The following is a 21653-nucleotide window of genomic DNA, read 5'->3' on the forward strand; positions in this document are numbered from 1 at the left end:
TGTGTTTCTTTGGCTGGTCCCTTTTCCCTACACCCACTAGTCAACAAGATGCTCATTGAGGCCAACTAACAGGGGGAAAAAAACAGGCCAAATTCACAAAGTAATGCTTCACACTAAGGTACCAGGTACAGAAATTAAAAATAAATATTGAGACGAAAAACAACTAAAATTCATTATATAAATATATGGAACACAATTTGAAAAAGTGAAAAAATTTAAAAAGTGTTGGCAAGAATGTGGAGAACCTGAAATCTTTTCATGTTGCTAACAGGAGTGAAAAATGACATAGGTGCTATGGAAAACCTTATAACAGTGCCTCAAAAGTTAGAGCTACCATAACTCTGCCATTCCTCTTGTCAGTATAGATCCAAAGATTCGACAGCAGGAATATTGGCAGGCTGACTGCTGTTCACTCCTGCTCAGAGAAGATACAAGGAAGAACTGGAAACATCCCCCCAAATTCAAGGATGGGTGAATGGATAAAGCTGTTGTCATTAGTACACTCAAAGGGACATTATCAGGCTTAGCAAGGAATGAAGTTCTCAAATCAGCTACAACGGAATTGAATCCTGAAAACTTGCTAGGGGAAAGAAGCCAAACACAAAGTATCCGGTCATGGGATCCTGCAACAGGTAAGTCCACAGACTGGAGAAGGTGGTTACCAGGCTCTGGGGGCTGCAGGAGGAGTGGAGTTCTTATTGATCAGAGTTTCAGCTTGGGATAATGAGATGGTGTGGGAATGGATAATGATGGCTGCTAGGCAAGGTGCCTAATGCTGTGGAAACAGTGTATTTTAAAAGCCTATTACTATTCACCAACTTTCAGGAGTCACTCCTTCCACCTTGTTGAGGCAGGGCCTCTATTTCTGCAGCACAGTATACTCCAGACAGGCTGACCCATAGACTTCCGGCTGAATCTCCTGTTTCTGACCCCCATCTCACAGCAGGAGTGCTGAGATTAGACACACACCACCACACCAGGCTTCTATGTGGGTTCGAGGAATCAAACTCAGGTGGTCAGGCTAGCATGGCAAGCACTTTTATCTGCTGAGCCATTAAGCCAGCCTCTGTAGTAACATTGTTACAAATATTTTGACACATTGTGTGTGTGCATGTTTATGTATACGTGGAGGCCAGAGGTAGACTTAAGTTAACTTCCTAAATTATTCTTTGCTTCATTTTTCCCAGGTTAGTTTCTGAGACAGGGTCTCTCATTAAAACTGGAGCTCAACTTTTGGACTCTGAGGAATCTTCCTGTCTCTACCTCCACAGTGCTGGGATTACATGCTATATCCCCAAACCTGGGGGAAGGATAGGGTCTCTTTCTAGGATGCAAATCCCTATATGTGAATCAGACCCATTGGGGTGCCCCTCCAGACTTCTCTGTAATAATCTCCAAGCATGAAAGAGAAGCCTGCCTTGGAAAAGCAATAAATCGTTGGTATCTTTACCTGAACTTGATCTTTTCTGTCTGGCCCGCCAACACATGCACATGCTCGCGCGCGCGCGCACACACACACACACACACACCAACACATACATACACCAACACACCCAACACACATTGCAACACACACATATACACCAACACACACTTGCAAATACACACACATGCACCAATACACCCACCAACACACACCAATACACACACATGCACCAATACACACACACCTACAAAGACACACACACTTTTCTCCTCCAAACACCATACATGTTAATTGTTGGAAATTTTTGCAAACATGGAAACATGAGGAGATAACAAACAGAACCTCCAAGTCGGAGGAGCCACCATTGTCAAGACCTCCTTCTCTATTCACAACACGTATTTAACCCACTATGACCCTATGTCCTGTTGCATTATCTTTATCTCTACTAACAGGCAGTGAGAATCCTCACGTTTTGGTGTTTCTGCAGCACATTTTAACCACTCTGTGCCATCCATTGTTTCGATGTCCCTTATGTACCTTCCATACCTAATTCTCCGCAGTTGTCTGTGTGGGTGATTAACACTCAGGGTGCAGTGAGCATCCTTACTGCTTCCCGTAAAGTGCCCCTACAGTAGTTGTAACTTCACAGAGAATCAGCTCTTTCAAAACTCTACAGTGCATCACTAGCTTGTGACCAGGAAGGGCAAAAATTATTTTAGTAGTATAGCATGTGACAGTAGATTTTGTTTTAAAATTAAACTTTCTGTGTCTGGGTGTTTTGCATGTATGTATGTCTGTGTACCACATGTTGCCTGGTGCCCCATGGAGGTCAGAAGATGGTGTTGGATCTCTGGAACTGGAGTTACATATAGTTGTGAGCTGCCTTGTGGGTGCTCACATGAACCCATGTCCTTTAGAACAACCAATACTCTGAACCACTGAGCCATCTCTCTAGTCCATTTTGTTTTTGAGACAGGTTTTTCTATGTAGCCTTGGTTGACCTGGAAATCTCTGTATGGATGAGTCTGACCTCAAACGTGTAGGGACTCCCCTTCCTCTGCCTCCCCAGTGCTGGACTTCCATGTCAACTGAGCATGTGTGAAGTATCTCACTATAGGGAGAGCTTTGGGGACAGGAACAGCACATTGGAGAACGGTCCTGCCTGAGGCTGTGACCTACTACAGACCCTGCAGGTTTACCTTTGCCAAGCAATCCTGAAGGCAGGTGGCCAGGGAGCATTGGGGCTCCGAGCTTCAAAGCACTTGGTTCCACTCCTTGGTTCCCCCAAGGCTACTGAGCCTGTCACTGCTTGTCCCTATTACTGTCAGTCAGGGCTGGGCTGGTTCTCAGGTCTGGCTTATGCAATGCTCTCCTACACTCCCAGGCCCACCTTGTTCTTACTCTCACTTGGAGGGTGGCACAGGCAAGTCTTGGCTATATCTTGGCTGGTAGGCAAGGCCCCTAAAAGAGTGGGTGTGGCCAGAAGGCATCTTTCTTCATCAGGACAGCACCAAGGAGTCCTGTGAGGCAGTTCAGATGCTCCCCGGCTTGTGATATCTGTCCAACCTGACCATGCTCAAGGCCCTGGACACCCTTAAGAACAAAGTGTGGCCACTTCTTCCACTCCTGCTGGGGCACTCTCCACTCTCCCTCCACAGCCTCCTCTGAGCATCAGACTGAAGGACACACACTCACACACACACACACACACACACACACACACACACACACACACCATGCACCAAACCTGTGGCCCCTGTCTGTTCTAAGATCCTCTGTTTAGGATTTTGAAGTAGGCTGGTCTCTGCTTCTCCCCCTGGTCTCTTCACCACCACCATGTCCCATACCCAGCAGCAAGTCCCCCCAGTGCGGAGACTGCCAGAGAACCAAGGGCCTTGCCTCAATGTTCCTTTGGGGGATGTTTTTCCTTCTTGGAGATCAGAGTCCCGTCTCCCCCTGAGAATGATAATAGCAACTCAGGAACTTGCTATGTAGGCCAGGCTGTTCTCAAATTCAGAGACATCCACCTGCCTCTGCCTGAATGCTTAGAGGGTGGAAGGCATGTGTCACCAGGCTCAGCTAACACCTGGCTCTGTACATGGGGTTTGAAGATCAAATTTGTGTACTTATACTTACAAGGCAAGCACTCTACTGACTGAGCTGTCTTCCAACACCCCCCTCTCCCGGAGATTGAGTTTGTGAGCCTGGTTTGGGTTGTGGCATACCCTTTCCACAAAAAGAAATTGCCTTGTCTTGTTACTTTTTTCTTTATGTGTTTCCTGGAGAATACTTGTTTTCAACAGTCAGAGCCCACCAGCTTATGACAGGAGAGCTTCATGTTCAAGATGAGCATGTGGGATACAGAAAACACACACACACACACATGCACACACATGCATACATACACACACACCTTTCAACATCTGGTACAGACAGCCAGGTCACAGGAATTCAGAATTTGACCCTCTTGATCTCACACATACCTTCCTTCTTACAGGCCAGCATCCTCCGCTACCTTGTTCAGTTACAATGCCCAGCCATGTTCCTATCTGGGTCATTCTCTGAGAATGGCCATGTTGGTGGGCACAGTGGAGCCAGGAAACAGTCGAAAGATTCACTTGCTCTCCTGGGAATCTGAAAGCCACTGCACCAGGTAGGAACAGACCCCAGAAGGACTCACCACCCTCCACTTGTCACACACCGTGGAGGTACTGCTTCCTGTCTAGAGTCTGTGGTGGCTCCCTGTTGTCCTTGGATTTAGAGCTAAATTCCTTAATATGGCTGCAAAGCCATAGGTTAGAGAGGACATAAGCAAAGCCTAGGCTAGGAAGAGGGAGGACAGGATGGGAGCTACTACCTTCAAAGAGCTAGCATGTGAGTCCTTGGCAAGGGGTGGGTAGGTATGAGGGACCCTGTCTAGAGATCAGTGGTGGTTTGAATAAGAAAAATTCCCTCCTCCACAGTGTCAGGCATTTGAACACTTGGTCCCTGGTTAGTGGCGACATTTAGAGGAGATTTAAGTCGTACAACCTAGCTGGAGCGTCTATGTCACTGGGAGAGTATTTTGAGATTAAAAGCCTGTAACTACCCCCCCACCGTGTCTCTCTCTGTCTCTGTCTCTCTGTCTCTGTCTCTGTCTCTGTCTCTGTCTCTGTCTCTCTGCTTCCTGTTCACCACTGAGTGCAAGGGCACTCAATTTGCAGGGACCAGGAACATTTAAAAAAATAAACTAAGTACAATGTCCAGGCTCCAAAGTGTGCATTTTATGGGCAAGGCTCCAGGAAGGGAGATCCCATACTCAAGTCACTTGGTGGGGGAGGCTGGGAAGTCCTAGATCTGACTCTAGGCCAGACTTTCTAGTACCTGAAGGTCTGGGGCTGGGTGGCATCTCTGTGATGCTCTTTCTCACCAGCCCACCATGACCCTTCTTCCAGAGTCCGGGACTAGTCCTCGCCCTGACCCTGGCTGTAGCAGCAAGTCCATGGACATCACCCCAGAGCATGTGCTGTGGCCCCTGGGAACCACTGGCTTCATATGTACGCACTGACAGGTGCTGCAGGCACCGGGGATCACTAGCATCAGGTGGGTACCACCCTCCTGTCCACCCAGAGCTTCTGCTTCCTGACACCTCCAGGGGCTCAGGGGTGGTAGGCATCTTCCTCTGGGCAAAAGGGAACCCAAAGGCACCCTCCAGGAAGAGGCCCACTCTCACCCTCATCTCCTGCCCCCAGAAAGTCTCAGTCTCTTTCCAAGTATTGGAAACACCCAATGTCATGTCCTGTCCCCATCTGCTACCACCCAGCATGACCAGCATCCACCCATCCAATTATGAAATCAGTGCTTCTGTCCTGAGTTCTGCTGAGCCCCAGGGAGGGTGCAGGGAGGATTCCCAGGACAGTGGGGATGGTCCCAACACCCTGGGAACAGAGCAGAAGTGGGAGGAATGACTGAAATGATCTGGGGCAGTTGCCACAGTAAACACTCGCTCAGCATAGTAGGACCTCAACACAGCCCCATCTATAGCAAGCCTTGATTTTGGTGTCCCTGTCCCTGGGCCTCCTGTGTGGAGGTCGTCTGTTGGGAGGCAGACTAGATCCAGAGTGCCTCGGAGACTGGAGGGCAAGCTACCTCAGGATTTAACAGAAACTGAGGCTGAGGTTCGTCCCAGGCCCCATGGGAGAGATGTCAGGCCCCCTCTGCTCCCCGGCCTGCGGCTCCCCCGTCGTGGGCCTGCCTTTCCCACGGGGCCGGAGCACTCCTGGCAGCCCAGAGGTCTCCTGGCACAAGGCGTGGAGGAGGAGTGCGGTGGAGGGCATCTGGCAGCTAGGGGTGCGGGGGCTCCTGGCAGCAGGGAGAGGCTGGGGGAGGGGGCCTGGCAGGAGACGCAAGGGGCTCCCGGCGGCGGGCCGCCCGCCCAGACGCGCTGCCAGGCTGATTAGCATGGGCGAGGGGCGCTGGCGCGGGGGCGCCGCCGGCCGAGCTGGCACGTCCCGCGCGGGCCCAGCTGGCCGGGCCGAGACACAAAGCGCCTCAGACGGCGGCGGCGCTCGGCCATTCACGCGCTGGGGCGGCCGGGCGAGGGGTTCCCGCCGCCGGGGCGAAGAATAGCGCCTGGGCCAGGCGGGGCTTGGCCGCCCCGCGCTCCTGACCTTGAACCTTTGTGACTGGAGCGCATGCAAATCGCGGCGGGGCCGCGCCAAGCCCCGAGGGCGCTGCACCTCCCGGGGTGTCCCGGGGAACAATGCGCCGCTGTCCCCGCGCTGCGCCGCAGGCTGGGAACGGCTCGGGCAGTGCCGAGGGGAATGCCGATGCCGATCCGCACTGTTCCCTCGTATGCGTGGCCGGCTGCGTGGGCTCAGGGCGGGGACTCAAGCCCACTCTCCGCCCAGCTGGCCGCTCAACCCTGCACGCCTTGTTCCCCAGCGCGCATTGCGCGGGATCCGGAGCAAATCCAAAAGTTTGAGACCAGGTTCTGCTCCTGCCCTGTCCACTTTCATTTAATAAGAATGGTGTCTTAAATTCTCTCAATGATCAATAAGAAGATAAAGACTGGGGCCAGAGAGATGGCTCAGATGGTTAAGGCATTGGCCACCAAACCTGGGAACATGAGTTCGAACCCCGGGACCCACAGGGTGAACTCCTGGAAGTTGTTCTCTTGACTTGTACACACAATGAGCACATGGGCACACACTCTTAACAAATGAGAAGGCTGTTACCTACCTCATACAGAGAGGTCTTGCCTGGGTTCTGCCCATATTTTCTCCTTAGGTCTTCCTCTCTCTTTGCACTCAGTCTTGGTTTTGAGGCCCAGGTTAATGTTCTTTTGGGCTGTGCCCTACATGGAGTTGTGAGGGAGGTCCTGAGTACAAAAGTTAACGGGTTCTTCCCAGTCCTTAAAGTGGCTACACAGAGAACAGACTTCACCAGAGCTGCAGAGCATAGCCCAAGAAGCTGTACCAAGATCCCCTACAAGCTCTACAGTAGTTTCCAGGCAGACTGTTGTAGTCACGTGACTAACTGGAGGACGCCTTGCCTGATGTTCATGCACACATTCCTGGCCAAGAGATTCCAGCATATTCCACTGATTTGAGATCAAGCCTCAGTCCAGCTCATCCTACAATTGACTGGTGACCTGTCACTTGTCCTTCAGAAACTCAGTGCCCTTGTCTGGTAAGGGTCTGAGAGCCCTGCCTGCCTATCTTACAGAGACACAGTGTGAGGACAGGCTCCCTGGGGCTACCAGGCTGCTCTTGGAGTAAGGTCCTGGTGTGCACTTACATGTGGATGGGAGTATGTGCTGGGGAGTCCTGCTCTGCTCTGCCATGGCCAAAGCAGGGTAAGAGATCAGCAGCTGCCCTTGAGCAGGTCTCAGCTTCCCCAGGATTGAGTGAGGGTTGCATAAAGTCTGAGAACCCTATTAACTTTCTTTTCTCTCTCCCTCTCTCTCCCTCTCTCTCCCCCCTCTCTCTCTCCAGGATATATACTGTTACTTTTCTATGGCTGTGGTAACAAAACAGCATGACCCTGGCCATGTATAAAAGAGTTTATTTGGGGCTTATGGCTTCAGAGGGTTAGAGTCCATGATGGTGAGTGAGGGTGTGAGATTCAAGGCTAAGAGCTCACATTTCAAAACCATGGTCATCAGGCACAGAGCACACTGGGAATGGCAAGGGGCTTTTGAAACCTTAAGCCCACCCCCCAGTGACACACCTCCTCCAACAAGGCCACACCTTCTAATCCTTCCCAAAGAGTTCCACCAATTTGGGACCAAGAATTCAAACATATGAGCCTATTGGGACCATCCTCATTCAAACTGCCATCCAGGGCCCCATTATCTGACTCTAGCTGACCTGAGAATCTCTATGTAGACCAGACTGGCCTTAAAGTCAGAGATCTGCCTGCTTCTGCCACACAAGTGCTGGGATTAAAGGCGTGCACCACACATGGCCCTACGAGCTTCTAGGGACGGGATTGCACATGTCAGGTCACCTTAGTGAGGGCATTGTGTCCTGGCTTCCTGTAGATGATTTGCTGAGGTATCCTTGGGGCCAGGGATTATGAAAGACTCATGTGTGGGCATGGCCCTTGGCGGGTTCAGGCTTTGCGAAGGGGCAGAAGAGGTGGAGAGGAATGGACAAGGGCAGCTAGTGAGCTGAGGAGGCATGGTGCGGTGGGGAGTGTGGCCAGCACTGGATGGATGGCCCAGGAATTTTCCTGCAAGGGTCAGTAAATTCCACCAAGATAGAAGAGAACTGAGGATGCTCCATCTGAGGGGAAACTGCAAGGGAGCACAGCGAGCATTCTAGAGGAAGGAGGAGTACTTGTGAAAAGAGGATCTGTAGGAAAGGGAACACTGCACAAACCCAATCCCAAACCTAAGCTTAGTCCTAACCCTAACACTACAATGACCCTAATCAGACCCTACCCAAAACCATAACCCTAATCCTACATCTAGCCCACACACTAAAACTAGGACTAAGACTAACCATAAACCAAATGTATCTCACACCACAATGCTGCATCAGGCACTATTCCTAAATTCAGTTCTAATCCTAACCTTTGCTGTGACCATAATCATAATCCCTGAGCTCTAGGTGTAAGTTTAGACCCAATGCTAATCCTAGGACTACCTCTAACCTTACCTTAAACCTACAACTAACCACACAACAATCCTAGCCATAACCTTAGCCCAGGCATCAATCATAATCCCAACCCTAGTGCTAACCATAACCATTACATAAACCTAGCTCTAACCCTATCCATAACCTCAACCCCAGAACAAAACAAAGCCCTGAACATGACCCAAACATTGGCTCTAACCCTAGTCTTAATGCTAAAATAAACTCCAAACGTAGTCCTAACCTAAAGTCAGCCCTAACCCTACCTCTAACCCTAGCACAGGGATTGGGCGCTTGGATGCCTGGAGATCTCACATGAGGAGGAGCTGGGTTATGTGACCCAGGACATCGCATAGATTCTGAGGACTCCAGTGGTCCTGACATCATGGATGGAGCCTGTGTGGAGTCAGCACTGGGCTCTGGCAAGGCCCTAGCTTCCATCCCCAGCAGTGCTAACAAGGGTCTGTGGGGCTCAGGGACAGGACAAGTTTGGGATAGGAGACAGAAAGCAAAAGGGACAGGTGAGTGGCTTGCTTCCCTGGAGACATGAGTTCAATCTCAAGAGTCTCAGCTTTGAGGAGCATTTGGCCTCTTGGGAGACAGGCGGTGTGATTCTGATTCCCAAAGCCAGAGTCCGGTGAACGGCACAGCAGTTGCGAGCACGATTCTGTCTGTGTCCTTGTGACATCCAACATAGCTGGCGTATAGAGCATAGTCTGTGTAGGGACTGCTGTGTGCCTGATTGGTTCAGGTGCCAGGCTGAGTGCTCACAGTAGGCACAGCATCAAAGCAACAGGGAGCCCCAGTGTGGCTGGACACATGTTGCAACCTGTCTAGAACTGAAAAGCATCCCCCAAGCATGGTTAGGGGGTTGGTCGCTCAAGCCCTCAGTGTGTTGACAGGCTGGTTCATCTGGAAGGTAGATAGAGAGTGGAGTTGAGTTTTGGATTCGCAGGTCCTTTGTCATTTTAATAGAAGTGAAATTTGTAAGCCCCTCCCCAAGACATTCACTGTAAGCCAGCCACTAAAGGGCTGAGACCACGCTGTCATGACAGCTGCCCCAATGCTCCTTAGTCTCCTGACACTTGAGTTTTCACAAGGCAGAACTGGATGGACCCTGCGCATTGCAACCTCCAGTTTCTAGCAGATAAAGTGGCAGCCACGGCCCTGGGGGGTTGGTCTGAAGCCAGGACAGACTAGCACGAGAACCAAGCCTCCCGCCTTCTAGGTCTTTCCACTACTTCACCGGATTCCTCAGAAATTAGCAATGGAAAAGTCATCCCACACTCCTGCTCCGGGAGAGTCACTCTTTCCATCCTGGCTCCGGGTGAGCACCTGGGGTGGGGTGGGGGGGAACCCTGGGGATCTCATGCAGAGGAGCTGTGTTATGTTACCTGGACCAGTTCACGTAACACTTTGGGTCTTTGACACCACTGGCGAGCCTTATGGAGGCAACGGCATGACATCTCCCTTAGCTGCCACACCATAGGCCTGGGTCTCTGGCTCAGTTGTCCCAGGGGTAACAGCAGCAAGGCCTGGGAGCCTCTCCTATCCAGGAGAGAGTGCAGGAAGCATGGACACAATGTTTTGCCCTTGTCAGGAAAGACTAAGAAACCAGTGCTGTAGCTAGTGAACCGTGATTAGCCCTAGGCAAGTGGCTCACCTCCCCAGCTTTGATTTACTCCTCTGTAGACTCAGATGACAGCCATAGCTTGGTGAGGAACTAGTAGGCAACAGGGTGAGGGTCTGGGATGGCATCAGGCATGCAGTAAGTGTTCCGCAAATGCCAACAGCTACCTAACACACAGTCAGATGCCAGTCTCCTTTTCCCTTCCTTCTTCCTAGTATCTGTACTTCCTATCTGGCATCTGTGCCCCTTTCAGGGGACAGAGAATCAAACTTGACAGATAGTGACTCTAGTATTTGCAATCCAGCATGAAGCAACAGGCACTGGTCCAAATAGTCCAGAGCAACTTATCCAGAAGAGTGTTTTGTGGTGACCCAAATGCTCTTTTTGCTGCCCCCAAAGCAGCCACTATCAGCTCATATGACTACTAAATCCATGAAATGTATGACCAGGGAAATTAATTTTTTATCTTATTTCATTTCACTTTTAACCAAAATTTGTGTGTGTGTGTGTGTGTGTGTGTGTGTGAGTGAGTGTGTGTGTGAGAGAGGGGGGAATAGGGGAGGGAAGAGCAAAGATTGGGAATGGAAATGGTGTATGTGTGTACTCGTGGGCCAGAGTGCACATGTAGATGTCAGATGACAACTTTACAGAGTCGACTGAGGCAGGGTCTCTCCTGTCTTCCTGCTTCTAGGCTACACTCCAGCCTGGCTGACTCCAGAGCTTCCCGGTTATGTTCGTCTCTGCTTCCCAGCTTACCAGGGGTGTTGGGATTACAGATGCATGCCACGACATCCAGCTTTGTGCATGGGCTCCAGGCCATCGATCTCAGGTCATCAGGCTTGTGTGATAAGTGCTTTCCTGCTGAGCCATCCCCTCCACCCTCATTTTACCTTAATGTAAATCACCATCACACTGAAGTCCACCTATGGCCTGGCCAATAGCTACCCTACTGAACAGCACAGGTACAAGTTCAAGACCATCCCTTCCCAACACTGATGACAGTTTTCATTTCCTGTTGTTTCTAGGATGGCACACACCTTAGACATCTTTCCTTGGAAGCACAGCTTGAGACAGACTAGCCTTTGGGCTTTTGGTCAGGGGTGAGAGTCCAAGGAAAACCAAATCAAGGATGCTTTATTAGGTCAGTCCCTGAGGCAGGAGGATTACCCCTTATATTGGTTATTTTTAATCATCTCTCTGTCCAAACATCCAGCAAAAAGCAACTTAAGGAGTTGAAGAAATGGTTTAGTCAGCAAAGTGTTGGCCACAGAAACATGAGGGCTTGAATTCAGGTCCCCAGAACCCATGTAAAAAGCTGGGGATGGGGGAGGGTAGAGAGACAGCTCAGAGGTTAAAATTTCTCCCAGGGGACCCAAGTCTGTTTCCCAACTCCTGTGCCTATATGGCTGACTCTAACTCCAGCTTCAGGAGATCTGATACCTTTTGAAGTCTGCACACACCTACATACATATATCCACATACAAAGCAAACAAACAAATACCAATGGGGGTATGGTAGTTTGTGCCTGTAATCCTACCCCTGAGGAGGCAGACACAGGAGGATACTAGTGATTTGCTATCCAGTTAATTTAGCTAAACTAAAAGCTATGGGTTCAGTAGGAGATGCTGTCTCAAAAAAGTAGGTGGAGAGAGATTGAAGAATACACTGATGTTGACATACACATACATGAACACATGTAAACACATACATGAACACATGTACATACACATTGACATCCCTACAGTTCCATGCTGGGTGAGTCTAAGTGCAGTGTAGATCCTACCAGCATTTCAGTTTTGTCTTTGGAGGGTCACCAGGACGGGAAGTCAGAGATGGCCACCATAGGCCCAAGGGAAGAAAGTCTAGTTGCACTCGGCCCTCACTAGCTAAAGTCCCTGTGGGACTGATTGTGGAGGTTGTAGCTGGGTTGGGATCGAAAGGCCTAAGTGAGCATGAGCTGTCCACTGCAAGCCACTTCCTTCATCAGTCTTATCTGCTTGTGCCTCTGGGAGGCACTGTGCCACCTTGGAGGTAGTGACCAGCAGCTAGAGTTCCCATGATGACACCAGATCAGAGGCCGTGATGGACACCATATATTCCAGACAAGCAGCTCAGTTGTTCTGGGGGAGTGGTTGTGGGTGCCTGTCCCTTTATTCCAGGAAGAGTCAATCTAATGGCTGAGCTGCAGGACTCTGCCCCCCCTTATCACATAGGGATCTTGTCTGTTGACTGGGCTGTGGGGCCCCGGTTCTCTGTCTCGGGGATGCTGAGCTCTCTGTCTCATTACTTTGGCTACCCATGGTTGCTCATACCTATCACTATGCTGAAAACAAGAGGCACTGGTGTGAGTTCCTGGTTCTGTGTCTGACTCATCCCTGCCCACAAGCCCAGCTCTTCTTGAGAATCAGGCTCAGCATCCTATGTGTTGATTTTCGTTTCTGCCTCTCTCATTGCAAGAACCAGGAGGCCAGGATGATCAAGAGACATTGTGGACTAGACACCCCTGTCACATCAGAGTGTGTGCTTTCCTCATGACACTTAAGGTTATCTAAATTCGAAGCTCATCTTTTGTCATCTATAGTGGAATTGAGCACACGAGACACATCTGTGTGGCTGTAGTTGGGACCTCAGATGAGTGGACTGACTATAACCTGGTAGATAAATCCCCCTGCTAGAACTGGAACCTCACATTCAACAAAGCCTAAGGATGTAGAGATGGCTAGAGGAGCCAGTCAATAGTAATTCCTGGACCTAAGTAACCCTCTTGGTCCTTGCAGTGGTTTGATTGTGAATGGCCCCCATGGGCTCATATGCTTGAATATTTGATTCTCAGTTGGTGGAACTGTTTGGGAAGGATTGGGAGGTGTGGCTTTGTTGGAGGTATGTTGGAGGTTCCCAAAGACTCATGTCAGTCCAGTGTGCTCTCTGCTTCCTGCTTGTGATTTCCATCATGCCTTTGCTCCATCATCATGAACTCTAACCCTCTGAAACTGTAAGCCCAATGAAATGCTTTCTTTTATAAATTGCCTTGGTCATAGCATTTTATACAGTTCTTTCGCATGAGGACACAGTTGCACAGGTCAAGACTTACTTCCCACCCTTTGGCATCCACAATATTGGCTGTTGCTTACTGTTCACTGAAGCTTGAAGGGATGAGCCAATGAAGTCTGAGCACCTTGTAAAGTCCACAGAGGCGGTGCTGGTGTCCACCTCACCCATTGCTGGTCCTCCAGCCTCAGAAGACGAGCCTGAGAACTACTAGACCACGAAAGAAGGTCATGTCACAAAGGATGTGTTACCAAATAACAAAGTGAATTTTAAAGCAAAGTTAAAAAAAGATTGCTGGAGTAATCACTGGAAGAGGTGGTTCTGTAATCAGAATGGAGAACTAGGAAGAGGTGAAACTGTGGCAGAAAACCATAAATATATGAGGGAAATACATAGGCAACAAAAGGTTGGGATTGAGAAATACATGGCTAAGCAATGGAGCTTATTCAGGGTCTATAGAAGAAATAGTGAGCATGTAAATGTAGATTCACCTTCCACTGGGGAGGTGGGTAGCAGAACCAAGACAGTGGGGGCGGGGCTATGTGACTGAATATGCAAGAATGTCTCTGCTGGCCACTAAGATGTTTCTAAAGGACTCAGGAAGGAAATTAATAAGAGACAAAACTCCAATTGCCAATGTAGTTATGATAAAGTCTAGTTTCAAGGGATACACATTAAAGCCAGGATAAAGATTGACACTGAAACCTCTTCGTGACGAAAGACAATATAAAAGTCTGGAGGAAGAGATGTCACAGACTTGGAAATAACCTTGCTGGCTGTCCTGTTGGGGCGCTGACATCTCTCCAGCAGACCCTCTGGAAATGCTCCTCTTCCATGGGTGTGTTCTTACTCTACACCACTGGCAAGGCAGTTTCACAGCTCTGCAGAAAGTGCAGCTCTGGAAGACGGAGGCAGCTGCCACCTTGGCCAGAGCAGCAAGTGAGTTTTTCCATCAAGTCCCAACCCTATTCTCTTCTGTGGAGAGACTGTCACCCCTGACAGCAAACCTTCTCTCCCTCCAGGAAAGTAGTAGGTTCTATGGGTACATCAGGGCAGCCTATACACTATCCTTCCAGTGCCCCTATGAACTGGTTCCAGCCTCTTCTTGGTTCCCTTATTGATTAATGAATTTAATCAAAGCTTAGGTGGATTTATTTTCTATTTGCATGAGAATCACGATTTGACCTCTAAAAATCACTCTGCATCTGTAAGAATTTGCATTCACAGCATGCGGTATAGAAGTGCAAAAAGAAAAGACAAAAAACCCAATTAACCACAAGCCCAGTTTCTAAACAAAAGAAATGGCCTGCCCGGACGAGGAGAGAAGGGAAATCAACACTAGGACTGGCACACTCTCAGCAGGTCCCTACTGGCTCACACTCTGGTTTCTGCTCCCAAGGGGCTGGACTGGGGCAGATTTATCCCCTTCCTCCAGCTGGCTCTCTTAAGAAGGGCCTTCTGGGCTGGTTTGGGGATTGGAGGAGGCTGTATGGGATATTAGCAGTAGCCAGGAGAGGGTGATGGGGGCTGAGGTCTGGGTGTTATCAGACTGATCCTTGAGAGGGGGGTAGGTGATGACTTGAGTATATGGAAGTGGTGACCCAGGATGCCATTGTCTACACCTCCATTTTGGACTGTAACTCAGTCTCCCGTGTCACCAAGTGAGTCGAAGACCAGGGATCAGCAGGTAACCCTTAGTTCTAGAGTATCTAGAACTCCAAGAAGCACTCATGACAGGGAGTGGGACCCTGGGGTGGGGTTGGAGTAGGGCACACTCTCATTCCTAGATGTGTGACAGCTGTAATCCCAGGATGCTGGAGGCTGGGTGGACCCAGGTCTAATGGAGCCAGCCTGAGGTGCTAACATCAGGGTTCTGGGAGCTCAGGCCTCCTGTAACTCTCTGTGTCCTCTCCCCACATTACAGGGGCTGGGTATCATCACGCAGCTCTCCCCAAGGCCTATGTGATCCATGAAGTGTGGGGCTGAATTGCTCAGCAGGGACAGAGGCAGGGGCACACAGAAGGGGGAGATTTGAGGCTGGCTATAGCAGGTTGGAGCTCGCTGCTGACCCTGACTGGGGCCATCACGAGGAGAGCAGCACCTATCCCAAGCGAAGCGGTCTAGAATACAGGTTGGGGTGGCAGGATGGGGAAGTAGCTAGGTCTGGAGGGAGGTGTGGCCTCAGGAGTGTGTCCCTTACTAGGCTGCAGAGGGAAGGGGGAGGCAGGAGGTGCTGGGAAAGGAAGGTGGAGGAGGGAGGTAGGCCCTGGGAACAGGCGTGAATGTGCAAGGGAGGACATGGGCTAGGAGGCTTGTGGCAAAAGTGGAGAAGCTGTGTTGAGGCTGGCAGGCCATGCAGCGACTTGCCCAAGGCAGAGGGACAGCCCCCCCCCCAACCGTGACTCATCTGTGTGACAATCTGATGGGTTGTGGCAACCGTGGGAAGGCGTCTGGAAGGACACCCGAGTTCCCCACATGACAAGTTCCAACAAGGCTCAGCGGAGCCGCTTCCTGACCGAGGGCGCAGTGGCTGCTGGTCTCTGCGGGGACAGTAGCATGCCAGGTCTAACTCAGGCGTGCCCTCCTGGAGACAGGCAGAGTCCTGCAGAGTGCTACCTGCCCAGGTCCTCCCTGAGGGTTCCTTTGCTAGGATTGCTCTGGAGTGATTCTTATCGTTGTGGGGGGCTCGACGGTCTCCCGAGCTCAAAGGCTTCTGACCTGATGCTACATATGTCCTTAGAGCACAGGGGTTCACCCCTTGTGGAATGTAAGGGCAGGCTACAGAAAGGCCTGGGTGGAGTCTCTTCCGCCATCTCCACTGTCACCGGTGTGATTTATGTGTTGGCCCATTTATTCCTGCATCTGCACAGTCATTCCAAGGTGCTGGGTCCCCAGGTACCTTCTGCCCTGCAACAGGGAAGGCTACCCGCCAAAGCCTAAGAGGCAACAGAGCAGGGGAGAGGAGAGTCCCAAACTGGTGAAACCCTAGACTGGGTGGTACCCTGGGTGGTGCCCTGGGACAACTGAACAGAGCTTTGGTGTGGGCAGGGTCACAGCTGGACAGAGCCCTGAGCTGGGCAGAACCTAGGGCTAAACTGGGCAGATGGGGCTCTGAGCGAGATAAGCAGAGGCCTAAGATGGCTGAAGTGGGTGGGACCTTGGCTAGGTGTGGCGGGTTGAGCTGGAAGGAGCCTTGGGAGAGCTGGGCAGAACCTGAGGCTCTGCTGAGGGCTATCGGGAAGGCCCAGGTGTGAAGGCAGAGTGGAAGGGACATGTGGTCAAGGGCTTACGGTAACGCAGCGGATGCGGAGAGGGGCATGAGTGGAAGGGACCCAGGTGACCACAGAGACTCAAGGCCAGGGTGAGGGTGTGAAAACGGGGAAGCTTCTAGCAATCCAGGGTGGGTGAAGGGAGGAGGTTGTGGCCCTCTGCATTCCAGACAGTGAGAAGAGCCTCAGCAGAGGGCCACGAGCCTCCCAACCTAGCCACAAGCCTTCCTCTAGCATACAGCCCCGACTGACTGTGGACACGGCAGGGTAGTCCCCCAGCTGCCGAAGCTAACCCGGGCACAAGGCCGTGGTCCCTGGGTCAGGTCTGCCCAGCGACTGATGTAGCAGGAATAAAGCCAGGGCCTCCTATTGGGCTGAGGACAGCTCTGGGGTCATTTTGGAGGGTCAGTTCCATGGAGTCCATCCAGCATCCATCCTGCTGCTATCCCTGACCATCTCCCTGCTCGGGACATCACTGGCTCAGTCACACTATGTCACACTGTGGCTGCATCAGCTGTAGCCCCAGCTATCCTGCTGGAAGATCATCTAACCCTGAACGGGGAAGGTACAAGAAGCCATTGAGTCTTGGAACCTGTGGGGGAATAGGCAAGGGGCAGACAGTGTCTGTGGGGTCTGGGGGCTCTGATGCTACCCCCCTGGTAAGTATTGGGTCCCTAGTTATTGAGTGTCTTCCACCAATGCAATAAGCCAAACCAAACCAAATTAATAAGACCAGATTTTGATAAAGAGAGCAAAGCAGAGTGAAGCAATTCCTGGGTGACTCTCTGGAAGGCAGGAGAGAGATCATGTGACAGGTCTGGCGACCAGGCCTTAAGTACCCTGAAGGCATGGTCTTGGTCAGCTCTGGGGAAGAAAAGCCGACCCTTGATGGGCTTTCTGAGGGGTGGGGTCTGGAATGGGAGCAGTGAGACTGGAGAGGAGATTCCCAGCACACACATCCCCCCTTGTTCTGGTCACCCTCGATGCTCAACTATAGGCCTCCTTCGTACAGGTCCAGACCCTACTCCTTTGTATATCTTCCAGACCCGACCGGCCTCAGCATCATTCTGCCACAGTTCCCTGCTGAGACAAGATGGCACAGGGTCAGCCTTCCTGAACCCCAGGAAGGCTTGGGGTTACCCACAGACCAGCCTGCTGTGGATGAGTTCCTTCCTGCTTCCATCTTCCCACAAGCCGGCCCTGAAGCACAGGTGCTCACATGTAAGCTGGGCTCTCTCGTGGGAGGGGATTCCAGCAGGCAGGAGAAGGGAGGCTGTTGCCAGTGCAGAGTGTCTGTCCAAGGGCAGGTGGGGACAGTGCCACAGGATGCTGGGAGGGCTGTCTCAGCTAAGGGTGCTTTCTTCCAGTGCAGTTGGCTCGGTGCCCAGGGCGCATCTGTCCCAGTGGCAGCGAAAAGTGCACTTCCCACACTCTGAGAGATGCCCCTGGGGGTGGGGGGAACTCATGTGATGCCACAGGGCTGTTAGCACCTCACCCAGGGACACAACACGACTGTCTTCAGTGCCCTGAAAGACCAGATGGATGACAGTACCCCCAGAATGCAGATCTAGGGTCCTGCCTGCCCCATCCCCCCTCCAGTCCACAGCTTGCACCCCAGAGGTTAAGAGACAGGGTGTGGCGGCTCAGCCCTGACTGGCCTAGTCTAAACTGATGTTCCGCCAGGGAGGCCCTTTGGCTGCCACGAGCACCTAAACAGCCCTGCCTTTGTCCTAGCAGCCACAGGCACTGTTTGCTCAGTGCCCGGCTTGTTTTTCCCAGGCCGAGCTGGGCAGGCAGAGGCCTGGGAGCCATGGAAACAGCACAGGCCACCTGTCCTGCCCAGCCCCACTTTCTGCCCAGTTGCTCTCTCAGTCTCTTCAGACCTCCCGCTGCACTGGCCCCGTCCCAGCGGCCCCGTCCCACCCCCTCACGAGCTGGGCCGGCTGCAGAGACAACCAAGGGTTCCAGGTGCCCAGCAGTCACACAGACCCTGGGGTCAGCGCGGGCATCTTCAGCACCCACGACTTCTGCCTGCACAGGCAGCAACTCAGGACTCTGGCGCAGAAGCGCGTGCGTGCGTCCCGAACCATCAACTGACAGCTCTGTCCTGTTCTGGGGTTCAAAATTCACTAGGCTTTTTGTACTCAGGAGGAAGGTTGTAGGGTTCATCAAGGGCTCCATAGCTGCATTAAAACTGCTACACCAGGGGCTGGAGAACACTGGTTGCTGTTCCAGAGGACCCAAGTTCAACTACTAGCCCCTATGTGGTAGCTCACAATGGTCTGTAGCTCAGTCCCAGGGGATCTGGCGTCCTCTTCTGGCCTTGACAGGCACTGCACACACATAGTGCACAGATAAACATGCAGACAAAATCATTCAAACAAACAAAACCCTTCCACCCAGGCCTCTAATTTTCTCCTGTCCTCTTGGAATTCTTAACCATTCATTAAAGTAAGTCTGAAGCCCCAGGCACAAAACATATCATTCTCGTCCCCAACAATACCTCCTTCCCACTAGTGTGTCCTAAGTTATTCTCTGTTAAGTAACCAGGACAGCCACCAAGGTGGTGGATCTGACCTTGGACCTGGTTCTCATTTCATCCCCACAGGACAACCTCTTCCAGAATTTGTGCAAGGTGCACAGGCGTTCTCCAGGCAGGGTTGGGGAAAGGTGGTATTTGCAGGAAGCTCTGTGATTGAGTGGGGTTGGAGGACAGTTTCACTCCCCCTGAGGCAGGGAGAGAAGTTGGAGTTCATGTTAGGAGGAGACCCCTAGCCCAGGCAGGGGAGGGCCTACCCGTATGCCCCCTTAAGCGCCAGTCCGCCAGTATCTGTATTCTCAGATCTTTCAGTCATTGGGGCAGGAAGCTTATTTGTTCCATTCTCCAGATGAGAACAATCAAGGCTTCAAGAGTTTTATCTGACACTGCTGCTGAGCCAGAGGCTATAGAGCTCTCCTGGTCACCTTTACCCCACCCCTCACCTCCAGCTGTCCCTGCAGTTCCCTCCCCAGCCCTGGTCGTGTGGCTGGCCGCAGCACTGGACTTCGGATGTATAACATGAGGCATCAGGGTACAGTCACAGACTCACTGTGCCTAATACTTCTGCACTTTGCGGGACGGGACATAGGTTAGAGAGGGTCAGGACTTGGCAGCTCTGCTCTTCATTTGTCCCTGGCTCCTCTCATGTCTGGCCATTTGGTTCCAGCTCTTGAATTATCTGCCCTGCCTACCTGGAAGCTGCTGGCTTCAGGCCGGACAGTCCCTCCTGCCTGGGCACCTCCCTGCTGCAGCGGTCACTGGCAAACACCACCGGGGCTATGCTGTCTGCCCTGGCTGGGCTCCTGGGTGGTCAGGAGGCTCTTGGGAAGCCCTCTTCACTCCCACTCTTGGGACTCTGCAGCTCCTTTCCGGAATGGCTTCCTGATGAGGTAATGCAACTTGCAGACGGGAGGAGCTGCTGGAGAATGGCAGGCGGTCAGTGGCCGCCTTGCCTGGGCGACCTGCCCAGAGCTCAAAATGAGCCCTATTTTGTGGCTGAAAGGAAAACCAGGCCCAAGACCCCAGACCTTCATCCACTTCTCATCCTTGAGCTGGGATCATCCTGGGCTGAGCCTGCAGCCTCACGGTTTTCCTCAGAACCTCTGCCCTGCACACACAGCAGCTGCTGAACACATGGGGAAACCGAGGCCTGATGTGGGGAGGGCGCCACGCTCGAAGTCCCAGCAAGAGTCCACAGCTGCTCCCACCTGACTCTGCGGGCCAAGGAAAGCCTCCTGGCGGTGCCACGCTCTCAGGTCCGGGAGTAGTAGGGGACTTGGCTCTACCTCCCAGACTTCATTCTCCCAGCACTCAGGCCGAACCTAAGGCTGACCCTTATCCTCTGTGTGGGAGCGGGGGGGGGGATGCTGGCCCAGAGGACAACTGCTGGGTTTTCCTCCCTTCATCCTGGGGGTGGGGGAGAAACTGCAGAGATACACTGTACTGGGAAAGTCCTGAGGAGGCCTGCTCCCTCACCCACTATCACCCCATGGCGGCCAGGCCTGCGTTGGTGATGAGGTCCCAGATACCCACACAGCCCAGAAGCACCCGCACCTCAGGCCTCTGCCTTCTGAGACTGGTGGCCACGGTGCCTGGCACCTGGGGCTGGCACAGGAAGACCTTCAAGGCTAGACAACAGCTTTCTTCCCCAGCCCTGCAGGACCCACGTCCTGCAGGATTCCAGCCCTTGGGATTAGGGCACAGGCTGGGAGGTGATTCTGTGAAGCAGGCAGGCCCACTGTCTGCAGGCCCAGCTGGTCCTGTCCCCGACTTAAATTTATTGTGCAATGTCATCCAAGCCCCCCTGCCCTGGCTGCATCTCAATTTCCCATCTGCAGACAGGGGGAGGGCAGGAGAGGCCTCAATTGGACCCCAGAGCTCCCCAGGTCTGACGGCCCAGACCTGCAGCTGTGTGGGCGCAGCCTCTCTGGGCAGGAAGTTAATTTCCGCGTTGGAGGCAATGCCTTAAGCAGGCCCAGAGCTCTCTGCATGTTCAGATGAGGGCTGGGCTGGTGAAGTCATGTGGGAGGTAGCAGCAGAGCCAGGATCCGAGCCAGGATTTCTCTGCTGGCCTGGAGTGACCTTGCTCAGTCTTCTTTGCTCACTCCAACCCCCCATCCCCCTGCGCACAAAGCCCTAGCTCTACAAGGGAAGAAGACAAGTCGCCTTGGAAGGTGGGCCTGCTCCCTCTTCTGCCCCCTAGTGGCTATGAGGACACATGGCAGTTCAGTCAGGGCTTTGGACACTGCGGGGGGGGGGGGCGCATCATCCACCCAGTGTCACCCTTGTGGCCACCATCATCCCGCACACAGAGTCAGACACCTATAGAGTCACAAGAATACACGGAGCCACAAGAACTCACAGTGCTGGGAACCTACAGGGTCACTGACAGAACCACAGCCATCTACAGGACCTTGGGCAGCCACAAGGTGGGCACCCATAGGGCTAGGGTGGCGTCTCCAGGAGCTCTGGTTGTGAGTGACACCCCCCCACACACACACAGGAGGAGTGTGCAGTATGGGTCAGAAGCGGGTATGGCCTGCAGAAGTGACACAGCGTTGAGCGATGGGTATGGCCCGCAGAAGTCACACAGCGTCGAGCGATGTGCTTCAGGCTGTAGCAC

At 52.3% G+C, this 21653-nt stretch overlaps 2 long non-coding RNA genes across 2 annotated transcripts in view; one reads left to right on the plus strand and one right to left on the minus strand.

Moving 5' to 3' along the window:
- Positions 1 to 362: 362 nt before the first annotated feature.
- LOC121142918 overlaps positions 363 to 21653 on the plus strand; it is a 29095-nt gene continuing 7804 nt past the window's right edge. The window contains exons 1-4 of the long non-coding RNA XR_005880080.1: positions 363 to 632; positions 3924 to 4079; positions 4861 to 5008; positions 17536 to 17712. This is a non-coding gene — a long non-coding RNA (uncharacterized LOC121142918). The remainder of the gene's footprint in view (positions 633 to 3923; positions 4080 to 4860; positions 5009 to 17535; positions 17713 to 21653) is intronic.
- Positions 7456 to 20321, minus strand: LOC121142917. The gene is made up of 3 exons (XR_005880079.1): positions 19723 to 20321; positions 9939 to 13432; positions 7456 to 9456 (listed from the first exon to the last, which is right to left on the minus strand). It is a non-coding gene; the product is annotated as an uncharacterized LOC121142917 (long non-coding RNA).

Source organism: Mesocricetus auratus, unplaced genomic scaffold (genome assembly GCF_017639785.1).
Source record: "Mesocricetus auratus isolate SY011 unplaced genomic scaffold, BCM_Maur_2.0 Super-Scaffold_100010, whole genome shotgun sequence".
Lineage (NCBI taxonomy): Eukaryota > Metazoa > Chordata > Mammalia > Rodentia > Cricetidae > Mesocricetus > Mesocricetus auratus.